General features: G+C 35.0%; 1 protein-coding gene and 1 pseudogene across 2 annotated transcripts in view; both read left to right on the forward strand.

Moving 5' to 3' along the window:
* CDH10 (cadherin 10) overlaps positions 1–12,031 on the forward strand; it is a 186,576-nt gene that overhangs the window by 93,311 nt on the left and 81,234 nt on the right. The window lies entirely within an intron of this gene.
* LOC113879283 lies at positions 11,449–11,555 on the forward strand (annotated as a pseudogene).

Here is a 12,031-nt window from a genome sequence, read left to right on the forward strand (position 1 = left end):
CATGCTTGTTACATCATAATATCCTAATAACCACTTTTTGTATTTGTCTATTGATCCTATTTTTTGCTCTTTTTTTCTTATTCTAGTACAATTATGCAGATTTAAAGCTGGTCTATTTCTACTAATCAATTATAATGTTTGTCCTAGTCTAGTTATTTACAGGCAATGTGTGAAGCAGAGACAAGAGTGCGAGTCAGTAATTCTGTGTACATGTGAGTATGATGTGAACAAAATGTGAGTGTGGTGTGAATAAGAGACAAGGCTTTCATTTGTTTAATTTTACTTCATTGCAGCCAGCTAAAATTAGTGGCTCTCAGACTTTTCAAAATATAATTTCTTTCATCAGTCTCATGCTAGTGTAGTTTCCCACAAATTATGACTTTCTTGTTTGATTCATTTTATGGCCATTTGTGTGTCAAAACTGATCCTCTTTACTGCTGTCATCAGTCCATATAGCCATTCTCTTTTTGCTAAATAAGAGGGTCTTGATTTTTTTTTTGGTCATGTAATATCAAATATTTTGTCAACTTGAATTCTGCCAAAATTTTCTTAGATCCTCAGCTCCAAGTATTCTTTCTTAGCGTCTTTTTCTCCTGTCAGTTAAAAATTCACCACATATGGGTAACTTTAGGGCATTCTTTGGTTTCTTTAAAACGTGAGGCTGGCATTTTTCCTTCTTGATCTCCTAAATTTCTTTATGTGTTTTGAAGAAGAGAAAGAGGGAAATCCTCTCTACATATTGTTCTTTTTAAACTAGAAGTTGTAAGGCAAGTTTCAAAGGCTTCATTCTGGATGTCCAGAGGATGGTGGACTTTATTCTTCTAACTCCATTTATTGGGTTTCTGAGGTGATTTTAAGCCTTTAATTAATTTTAACTTCTAGCCCAGCCAGAGTACTAGGAATATGATTTCTCCACCGCATTCTAGACAATTTTTTGTTTTTTATTTTGCTTTTCCTAAAGACTGGAAAAGGCGATGGCACCCCACTCCAGTACTCTTGCCTGGAAAATCCCATGGACAGAGGAGCCTGGTAGGCTGCAGTCCAGGGGGTCACTAAGAGTCGGACACGACTGAGCGACTTCACTTTCACTTTCACTTTCATGCATTGGAGAAGGAAATGGCAACCCACTCCAGTGTTCTTGCCTGGAGAATCCCAGGGACAGGGGAGCCTGGTGGGCTGCCGTCTATGGGGTCGCACAGAGTCGGACACGACTGAAGTGACTTAGCAGCAAAGACTGGTTAAGTAAAAATATCATGTAGTTTTGAATCAGAAAAGCTTTACATAAAGTCCACCCTTGTCTGCCTGGATTTATAACTTGTATTTATGTTTTTCACCTTTAAATAGACATAGAAGTGGTAGTATGCTGGAGCTAATTCATGCTTACTAGATCCCATGCCTGTTAATGTCTTGGTGGTATTTTAAAGTGAGCATGGTGTGGTATTTACAGCATGGAAATTGGCAGACTGTAACAATCAGGCCTCCTTCCTCCAGAGTTGCTAAAGATTACCACTCAGCAGCAACATTCTTTTCATGAACATATTGCTAGTATTGAATATATTAATTTATGGAATATATTGTTTTCTGGCATGCTGTAAATACTCAGTAAACATTAGTCATTTCTTTTTTTTTTTTTTTTTTCATTAGTCATTTCTTGCTTGCTTGCTTTCCTATTTCTGTTCTCTAACCAGTGTCTTAACTTCAGTTCCTATGGATCTCATGGAATTTCCTCTTAAGTTTTTCATTGTTCTTATACTGACTTTGACTCAAAGCTGAATAATATGCTTGCCTGGCCTCTGACTTAATTTATTCTCCTTTCATATCATTGTTCACTCTTTCCTTTCTCTGAAGTACTTTCTTAATGCTGACCTCTGTGGCTTTTAGCATTAATCAATTTTTTTTTAGTTTAATTAAAGCTGTTTCTGTTATTTCTCACATCTTTTTGTCCAACTTCTTAAAATCTTTCCCTTCATCTCTACATCAAGGTTCATCATGAATCTCACTGTAAAATGTGGTGAAGCATATAAATTATTAATATATTTTCCCTATATATGCAACCCACAACTGACCACTGAAATGCTAATTATGATGAATGCCACAATAAAGTGAAAGAAGATTGAAAAGTGATTCTCCTCCCACACTCTTAAGCTGGGTCTTTTCTGTTGCAAAATTCCTTTTCCAGTAATTTGCAACCTCTAAGAGATGAAATGAGCTAATGGACACTGCTTCTTTTCTTTTTCTCAGAACACATTTTGAAAAAGGTTAGATCAGGAACAAATCTTTATTAAAATAGGTAATAAGCTAATAGGATTTCAAAATCAGCAGCTATGAATAAATTCTTCATCTCACACTACCATGAGTCTGGCCCAGATCATAACTTCCTTTGGCAAAGTCAATATTATTTCAAACCTTTCAAAAGAGTAGTATTTTTCCTTGTTGGAAAAACTTAAATGGTTCCAAAGCAAATTAGATGAAAAACATATCACAAGCAGACATTTTCTAGATATTCTCTAGAGATAGTCTTTAAATTTTGGATATGATTAGATAAAAGTGCAGAGAACATTTTTCTGTGTCAATTTTAGCAGTAATCAGGTAACAATCAACAATAGTATATATTTTACATGTTGCATGAGATAACCTTTCAAAACATGTGTGAGGAGTTTCTTAGGCATAAACACTTGTGGAAGAGAGATGTGAGAATGAGGAGAATGAGGAGAATGAAGAGAATTAGTAAGTGATGCAGGCCCTATCGCCTCAATCCACCTCTTGGGATCTCTGGAGTTTAAATATCCCATCAGATGTAAGATTGAAATGGCTCGGCCCTTACACCTCTGTCTCCATCAGATTAGCGGTGTGAGCTTCCCTCACAAATGTAACTTTGGGTGAGATGGCTCTCTGAAGTTGAGACAATTCTTGAAGGTGATTTCATACAGTTGGAGCAACATTCCCTTCTTCCAGGCAGAACTGGGGCTGATGACTCTACACAAACCCCATGTAAATATTTTTAGCCTTATTGTTTTCAGTGAAAATGAATTGAATACAAAGACCTCTATCACTGTTAAAAACATAGGCAAAATGAATCCGCCACAGGTATACATGTGTTCCCCATCCTGAACCCTCCTCCCACCTCCCTCCAAATAATGGATTCACAGTGCAACGAAATTTGGATCTTTTTTAGGCAAAAATATATCAAATAAAGCAGACATCTGCCCACATAAACACACACAGATGACAATATCCCCACAATAAAGAATAACAATTTGGGGAAAAAAAAAGGTAGGCATTTGAAATATATTTAGTAAGTCTACTAAAATTTTGTAACAATAAGTAATTGAAATTAGGAAAAGGATGGAGTCATTTGAAATAATATAAATGTGCACAAATTATTTTAGAAATTTCTCTTAATGGTTCTGAGGCAAAGCTGTGTTTCTGACAATAAAAGTTATTTTCAAAATACCTCAATAAAACTTTAGAAGCATATGTTTATTACATTTCTTTTCACATAAGTATAAGCAGCATTACACATCAGCTATATTAAAATTAGTATACTAATAAAAAGTTTCTAAAATAATTTATTTTATTATTGTGGTAAAACATACATAACATAAAATTTACCATCTTAATTATTTTTAAGTATACAAAACAGTGGCCCTAGAAACATTCATAGTTTTGAACAACCATCATCAGTATCCATCCAAAGAACTTCCATCAACCCGGACTGAAGCTTTGTATCTATGAAACAATAATTTTCCTTTACCCCCTACCTGAACACCTAGTAACCACTATTCTCTTTTCTCCCCCTGAATTTGCCTATTCCAGGCAACTCATATGAGTCACACAATATTTGTCCTTTGGTGTTTGGCTTATTTCACTTAACATAATGTTTTAAGGTTCATCATATTGTAACATGTTTTGGTAATCCATTCCTTTGTAAGTTGAATAATATCCTGTTGTATGTACATACCATATTTTATTTATCCATTCATCTGTCAGTGAACATTTGGGTTGTTACCACTTTTGACTATTGTGAATAATTATTTTATAGAAATAAATATTTGACACTCAGCTGTCAGTACTCCTGTATATATACCCAGATGTGGACTTTGTAGATCATATGATAAATCTGTATTTAATTTTTTGAGGAAGCAACATATTGTTTCCACAGGGACTGCATCATTTATATTCCCAGCAACAATGTAAAGTGGTTCAAGTTTCTCCACATTGTGCCAACAGTTGTTGTTTTCTTTCTTGTTTTGTTGATAATAAGCATCCTAATGAGATCTCAGATGCTTTGATTTGAATTCCCCTAAGGACTCCCAGATGTTTGTTGTTGCTTAGTTGGTAAGTCCTGTCTGACTCTGCAATCCCATGGACCTTAGCCCAGTAAGTAGGCTCTTCTGTTCATAGGATTTCCCAGGTAAGAATACCCGAGTGGGTTACCATTTCCTTCTCCAGGGAATCTTCCTGACCCAGAGATCGAACCCACATCTCCTACACTGCAGGCAGATTCTTTACCACTGAGTTCCCAGGTGGTACACTGGTAAAGAATCCACCTGCCAGTGCAGGAGACACAAGAGACGTGACTTGATCCCTGGGTCAGGAAGATTCCCTGAAGTAGGAAATGGCTACCCACTCCAGTATTCTTGCCTGGAAAACTTCATGGACAGAGGGCCCTGGCAGTCTACAGTCCATTGGGTTGCATGGAGTCAAACATGACTGAGCACAACACAACACAGCACAAGGATATAGTGATGTTAAACATTATCTCATGAACTTATTGGCTCTTTGTATATATTCTTTGGAGAAATGTCTATTCAATTTATTTGCCAATTTTTAATTGGAATGATTAATATTGTTTTATTTTGAATTATTTTTATTGTCAATTAAGAATATATTCTGTATGCTCAAATATTAATATTTACCTTTGATTTATATTCCATATTATTTTTATAATACACCTACTTTTAAAAAAGGATTTTGAAATTGCTTATGCTAAACACAAGGGACTTCCCTTGTAGCTCAGTTGGTAAAGAGTCTGCTGCAGTTCAGAACACCTGGGATTAATCCCTGGGTCAGGAAGATCTCCTGGAGAAGGAAATGGCAACCCACTCAAGTATTCTGGCCTGAAGAATCCCATGGACAGAGGAACCTGGCAGGCTACAGTCCATGAGATCACAAGAGTCAGACAAGATTTAGCAACTAAACCACCACCACGCTAAACACAAAATTAAAAAATACACAGTTAAGACAAACAACCTTGTAGGTATTTTTAGGGAGAGTGGATCACAAGAACTATGTTGAAATCCATCTTCTACAACTAATTCCCTATATGATTATGGGAAAATAACTTAATTCCCTGTTTTATTATCACTAAAAATGCAGTATTTGGCTTAGAACAAATTTCAGATACCATTACATTCTATAATTGTATATTAACATAACAGATAAAAAGCAAAGGAAGAAACAAATATGCATAGTTACATTGTTATAGGAATGGGGAGATAATATTTGTTGGCATATTTAAACTTCATCAATAAATCTTAAGAAAAGCATTTTTTAATTTTAAAGTATAATATACTTACCTGTAGCAAAACACGCTGACCTTAAATATGATTTGATGAATTTTGACAAATGCACCTACCGGTACTCTTGCCTGGAAAATCCCATGGACGGAGGAGCCTGGTGGGCTACAGTCCATGGGGTCTCAAAGAGTTGGACACGACTGAGCGACTTCTCTTTCACTTTTCACTTTCATGCATTGGAGAAGGAAATGGCAACCCACTCCAGTGTTCTTGCCTGGAGAATCCCAGGGATGGAGGAGCCTGGTGGGCTGCTGTCTATGAGGTCACACAGAGTCAGACATGACTGACGTGACTTAGCAGCAGAAGCAGCAGCTGCAATCACATGAGGATGTAAAATATACATCATCCTGGAAAATTCCTGTGTTACTTCTTAGACAACCTCCTACCCACAACAGGCAACCACTGTTCTAACTTCTTTCAACAGAACATTGATATTTCCTCATTTAGACTTTTATGTAAGTGAATTTATAAAGCAAATATTCTTTTGGATGTGATTTTTCTCAGCATAATATTTTTTGAGTTTCTGCACGCTAATCAGTGGTCTGTTCTTTGTTATTGCTGAGTGGTATTCCTTGTACTAGTATGCCACATCTTGTTTATACAGTCACCTTCTGATCAGTGTTTGGGTCATTTTGTGTATACATGTCTGAGTGTGTGTGTGCGTGTGTGTGTGTGCGTGTGTGTGTGCTTGTGTATGTGTGTGTCTGTTTATGTGTTTGGCAAATGCATAGAAGTGAAGTTTCCGGCCATGAATTAGGTATATGGTTAACTTAGTGAAAAAAATTCCAAGTTTCTGAACTGATTGTATATACTATTTTAAACCCTTAGCACTAAGAGAGGTTCTATTGTTCAATGTTCTGGATGACATTCGTGTTGGCAATGTCATTGCCAATTGAGCCATTCTGTGGAGTGTGCAGTGAAATTGCAGTATGGGCCTTTATTTCCATTTATCTCATTTCCCTTAGGACTAAGAATGTTGACCATCTTTACTGGGGCTGCACAAAATGGTTAATGATTATATAACATATATATAATCCCTTTGTGCAGTTCTTTTCTACTTTTACCCACTATTTTATTAGGTTGTTGAGATTTTATAATTGAGCCTTGAGTTGTTTATATTTGCATGTAAGTTTTTTTGTCAGATATATAGTTATTGCAAATAATTTTCTGCCAGGTTCTGGTTGTCTCATTCATTTTCTTTATGTTAAGAAGTTTTTAATTTTAATGAAATCCATTTTATCTTTTTGGTTTTCTCTTTATGGTTAGTGCTTTCTGAGTCTAACAAAATACTGATTACCTTAAGGTCATAAGGTTATTCTTCCCCCATATTTTCTTCTGGTTAATGTATAGTTTTATATTTTCCATCTCAATCATTTATACATTTTTGTGTATATCATAACACATGAAATATAGTTTTTTTATTATTTTTCTTTTCCATATGGAGATCTATGTAATGAACCAGTTGTTCTAGCATAATTTATGAAAATACTTTTCTGTTTGAAATATCATATGCCTTAGTTAAAACTCAATTGACCCTATTTATTAGCCTGTTTATGAATGATTGACTCTGTTCCATTGATCTATTTGTATATTATTTATGTTATCTAGCTTATTGTACCTTTAAGGTAAGTTTGAAGTCAAGTGCACCAACTTTGATATGTGTAAGAGAATTCACTTGTTGATAAGTTAACAACTTAACACGCAAATAGCTAAGAGAAAAATAATATTTTTATACTGTAGTTCCAACTTTCTATATTTCTGTGTTTAAAATGTTTTAACAAGTTTATTTCTTTTGCAGTTAGTGCACCTGTGACTATTTTTATTTATGATTTGTGATGGTTAAGATCTTCAGTATGATATTAAATGGAGATGATGAGAATGGAAAATTTCCTGTTTTGATCTTATGGTTAAATTATTATGCATTTTTATATCTTATATGATATTAACCACAGGAATTTTGTAGAATAAGTAGAAAATAAGATTTTGAAGCTGCTTATGATGAAAGAATAAAGTAAAAACACACAGTTAAGGATAAGAGTTTTATAGCTATTTTTCTGGAGAGTGTATTATGAGACATGTTGTACCCATGCTCTTCTATAATTATTATGATTATGGGAAAATCATTTAATCCATCGAGTTTCTGGTTGCATCTCAACTAAAAGCAAAATAAGTAGGTGAGGTTAAATTTGAGACACACTTGCATTTTGTAATTCTATATTAACATGCTAATAAAATAAGAAAACCTACATTCATAAGTATAAGAAGAAAAGATAATAGCTCCACTTATTTTGCCTTTCTCTATAGATCTTTCCAGTAAAATTATTTCCAAATTATTGAGGAGTAATTTGCATATTCCATGTTTCCTAATAAAAATTAATATGTATTTTAAAATATATAGTATTTTTATTTTTTTATATAAATTTATTTATTTTAATTGGAGGTTAATTACTTTACAATATTGTATTGGTTTTGCTATACATCAACATGAATCCGCCATGGGTGTACATGTGTTCCCCATCCTGAACCCTCCTCCCTCCTCCCTCCCCGTACCATCCCTCTGGGTCGTCTCAGTTCACCAGCCCCAAGCGTCCAGTATCATGCATGGAACTTGGACTGGCGATTCGTTTCGTATATGATATTATACATGTTTCAATGCCATTCTCCCAAATCATCCCACCCTCTTCCTCTCCCATAAAGTCCAAAAGACTGTTCTATACATCTGTGTCTCTTTTGCTATATTGTATACAAGGTTATCATTACCATCTTTCTAAATTCCATATATATGCGTTAGTATACTGCATTGGTGTTTTTCTTTCTGGCTTACTTTACTCTGTATAATAGGCTTCAGTTTCATCCACCTCATTAGAACTGATTCAAATGTATTCTTTTTAATGGCTGAGTAATACTCCATTGTGTATATGTATCACAGCTTTCTTATCCATTCATCTGCTGATGGGCATCTAGGTTGCTTCCATGTCCTGGCTATTATAAACAGTGCTGCAGTAAACATTGGGGTACACGTGTCTCTTTCAATTCTGGTTTCCTCAGTGTGTGTGCTCAGCAGTGGGATTGCTGGGTCATAAGGCAATTCTATTTCCAGTTTTTTAAGGAATCTCCACACTGTTCTCCATAGTGGCTGTACTAGTTTGCATTTCCACCAACAGTGTAAGAGGGTTCCCTTTTCTCTACATCCTCTCCAGCATTTATTGCTGGTAGACTTTTGGATCGCAGCCATTCTGACTGGCGTGAAATGGTACCTCATAGTGGTTTTGACTTGCATTTCTCTGATAATGAGTGATGTTGAGCATCTTTTCATGTGTTTGTTAGCCATCGGTATGTCTTCTTTGCAGAAATGTCTATTTAGTTCTTTGGCCCATTTTTTGATTGGGTCATTTATTTTTCTGGAATTGAGCTGCAGGAGTTGCTTGTATATTTTTGAGATTAGTTGTTGGTCAGTTGCTTCATTTTTTATTATTTTCTCCCATTCTGAAGGCTGTCTTTTCACCTTGCTTATAGTTTCCTTTGTTGTGCAGAAGCTTTTAATTTTAATTAGGTCCCATTTATTTTTGTTTTTATTTCCAATATTCTGGGAGGTGGGTCATAGAAGATCTTGCTGTGATTTATGTCGGAGAGTGTTTTGCCTATGTTCTCCTCTAGAAGTTTTATAGTTTCTGGTCTTACATTTAGATCTTTAATCCATTTTGAGTTTATTTTTGTGTATGGTGTTAGAAAGTGTTCTAGTTTCATTCTTTTACAACTGTTTGACCAGTTTTCCCAGCACCACTTGTTAAAGAGATTGTCTTTTCTCCATTGTATATTCTTGCCTCCTTTGTCAAAGATAAGGTGTCCATATGTGCGTGGATTTATCTCTGGGCTTTCTATTTTGTTCCATTGATCTATATTTCTGTCTTTGTGCCAGTACCATACTGTCTTGATGACTGTGGCTTTGGAGTAGAGCCTGAAGTCAGGCACTGTATTAAAAATATGAATTAAAAACATATGAATGATATTTTGCTAAACTAATTACATTTATTTTTTCTTTTTATATGTTTTTCTTTTTAATACACAATGTATTTTAACAATTTATAATATTATAAGTTTAATATATAATACATATAGTATTGAATTTAACTGTTTAACAGTTGCACACTATTTCATTGTATGCATCTACAAAAATGTAAACAAAAATGACAACCAGCCCTTCTCAGAAAGATTTCTATTCAGTTGGTCAACATTAAGAGTCAGATGTGCTCTATGTTTGCATTTTTTTTTGGTTTTGTTTTTTTAATTCGTATGCAAGATTCTGTGCATGGATATAGAAACATGAGCCTGGCCTTCCCTAAAGTTCTGAATCTCTGTTTTTAATTAATTATTGTTGTCATTGTTTCGTGCCTTTAAAATGTTATGATTTGTTGCTTCAAGCTTAAGCTTCTTCAAGATTTGTCAGGGATTAATTGATCTTAATGTCATTTTATGCTGTGGTATTAATTTGCTTTAACTTCCCATCATACATGGCCACCTAATGTAAACAGCTGACTCATTGGAAAAGATCCTAATGCTGGGAAAGACTGAGGGCAAGAGAAGGGGGTGGCAGAGGATGAGATGATTAGGTAATGATTACTGACTCAGTGGACATGAGTTTGAGCAAACTCTGGGACATGATGAAGGACATTGAAGCCTGGCGTACTTCAGTCCGTGGGCTCGCAGAGTCAGACATATTTTAGTGATTGAACAACAACCCAGCAAGGATATCTTGGTTGCTTCCAAGTTTTTACAATTACAGATGAAGGTTCCATGAACATCCACATGCAGGTATTGTGTGCACATAATTTTGCAGCTCCTTTGGGTAAGTACCAAGGAGCATGATTACTGGATCACATGGCAAAAGTATGTGCAGTAGTGTCAGAAACCTTCAACTGTCTTTCAAGTGGCTGCACTATTTTGCAATCCCACCAGCAAAGAGGAGGAGTTGTTATCGCTCTACATCTTTACCAGCAAGTTTGTTGTTAGTGTTCCAGATTTGGGGCATTCAAATAGATGTGTAGTGGTATCTCAAAGTTATTTTAATTTGCATTCCCTGATAACATATGAAGTAGAGGATCTTTTCATGTGCTTGTTTGTTGTTTGTTTCTTTACTGTTGATTTTAAGATATCTTATTATATTTTATCAGATGTGTCTTTGCAAATTTTTTCTTCCAGTCTGCATTCTGACATCTCATTCCCTTGACATTGTCTTTTGCAGAGCAGAAATGTTCGATTTTAATGAAGTCCAGCTTATTAATGTATTCTTTCATGGATCATGCTTTAGATATTGTACCTTAATGTTATTAACTAACATAACCAAGCTTCTTTACAATTTCTCCAATACTATATCCTAAATGTTTCACGTTTACACTTAGGTCTATGATCCATCAAATCAAATGCAGATTTATATCAACTTCAGAAATTTATCTTAATCCTCCTGAGATTTTATTTTTTACTTTAAAATGACATGAATTTTCTGTTCTATTCATATTTTGACTATATGTATAAATACAATGTGTGCTGTGTGTGTGTGTGTGTTGAGTCCCTTCAGCCATATCTGACTCTTTGCAAACCTGTGGACTGTAGCCTGCCAGGCTCCTCTATCCATGGGGTTCTCCAGGCAAGAATACTGGAGTGGGTTGCCATACCTTCCTCCAGGGGATCTTCCCAACCCAGGGATTGAACCCAAGTCTCTTGAGTCTCCTGCATTGGTAGGTGGGTTCTTTACCTCTTGCACCACCTGGGAAGCCCATAAACATAGTATTAGCACTGTAGTTACAAAAACGAAATATATGTAATGTGTTTAAGCATTAAATAATAAAAATAGTAGTAATTTCTGTTTATTATAGCTTCTTGACCTTTTAGCTAAGATTATGTATAATATCTGTTCTTATGAGTTTAATACCACTTATTGAGGACATAATGTATGCCAGTTATTGCTAGCCAACTTACATACTGTAATTTATAAACAATTGCAATACAAAAGATTGTTGTTCCTACTTTACCAAGAGGAAACTGAAGCTTTGAGAGGTGAGTTATTATATCTAGTTACTAATAAATTTTCCAGCTAGGATTCAAATCTGGTACTATCTTATTCTTTACCATCTGAGCCACCTGGGAAGCCCATCTTATCAAGAAACATGGATTAATTCACTCTAGTGCAATAACAAATCAGTAAATAGATGTAAAACATCAGAGAGAAAACACATTGTATTTTATTTTTTCATTGTATTTTATTTTTGTGGGTAGACTTCTTATTGAATACATAAATCTGTCAGCAATAAATTTCAACCTGAAATTGCTTTACTCTTAAAATAGTGACAACCGTTTATAGAGGAAAGAACCCTGGAGTGTCTACTTCAGGGCACATTAGCAGCCAAGATTCCTTGAAAATATGACCTAATCTCCCAGAGTCTAAGTTACTCTAT

This window comes from Bos indicus x Bos taurus, chromosome 20 (genome assembly GCF_003369695.1).
Source record: "Bos indicus x Bos taurus breed Angus x Brahman F1 hybrid chromosome 20, Bos_hybrid_MaternalHap_v2.0, whole genome shotgun sequence".
Taxonomy (NCBI): Eukaryota; Metazoa; Chordata; class Mammalia; order Artiodactyla; family Bovidae; genus Bos; species Bos indicus x Bos taurus.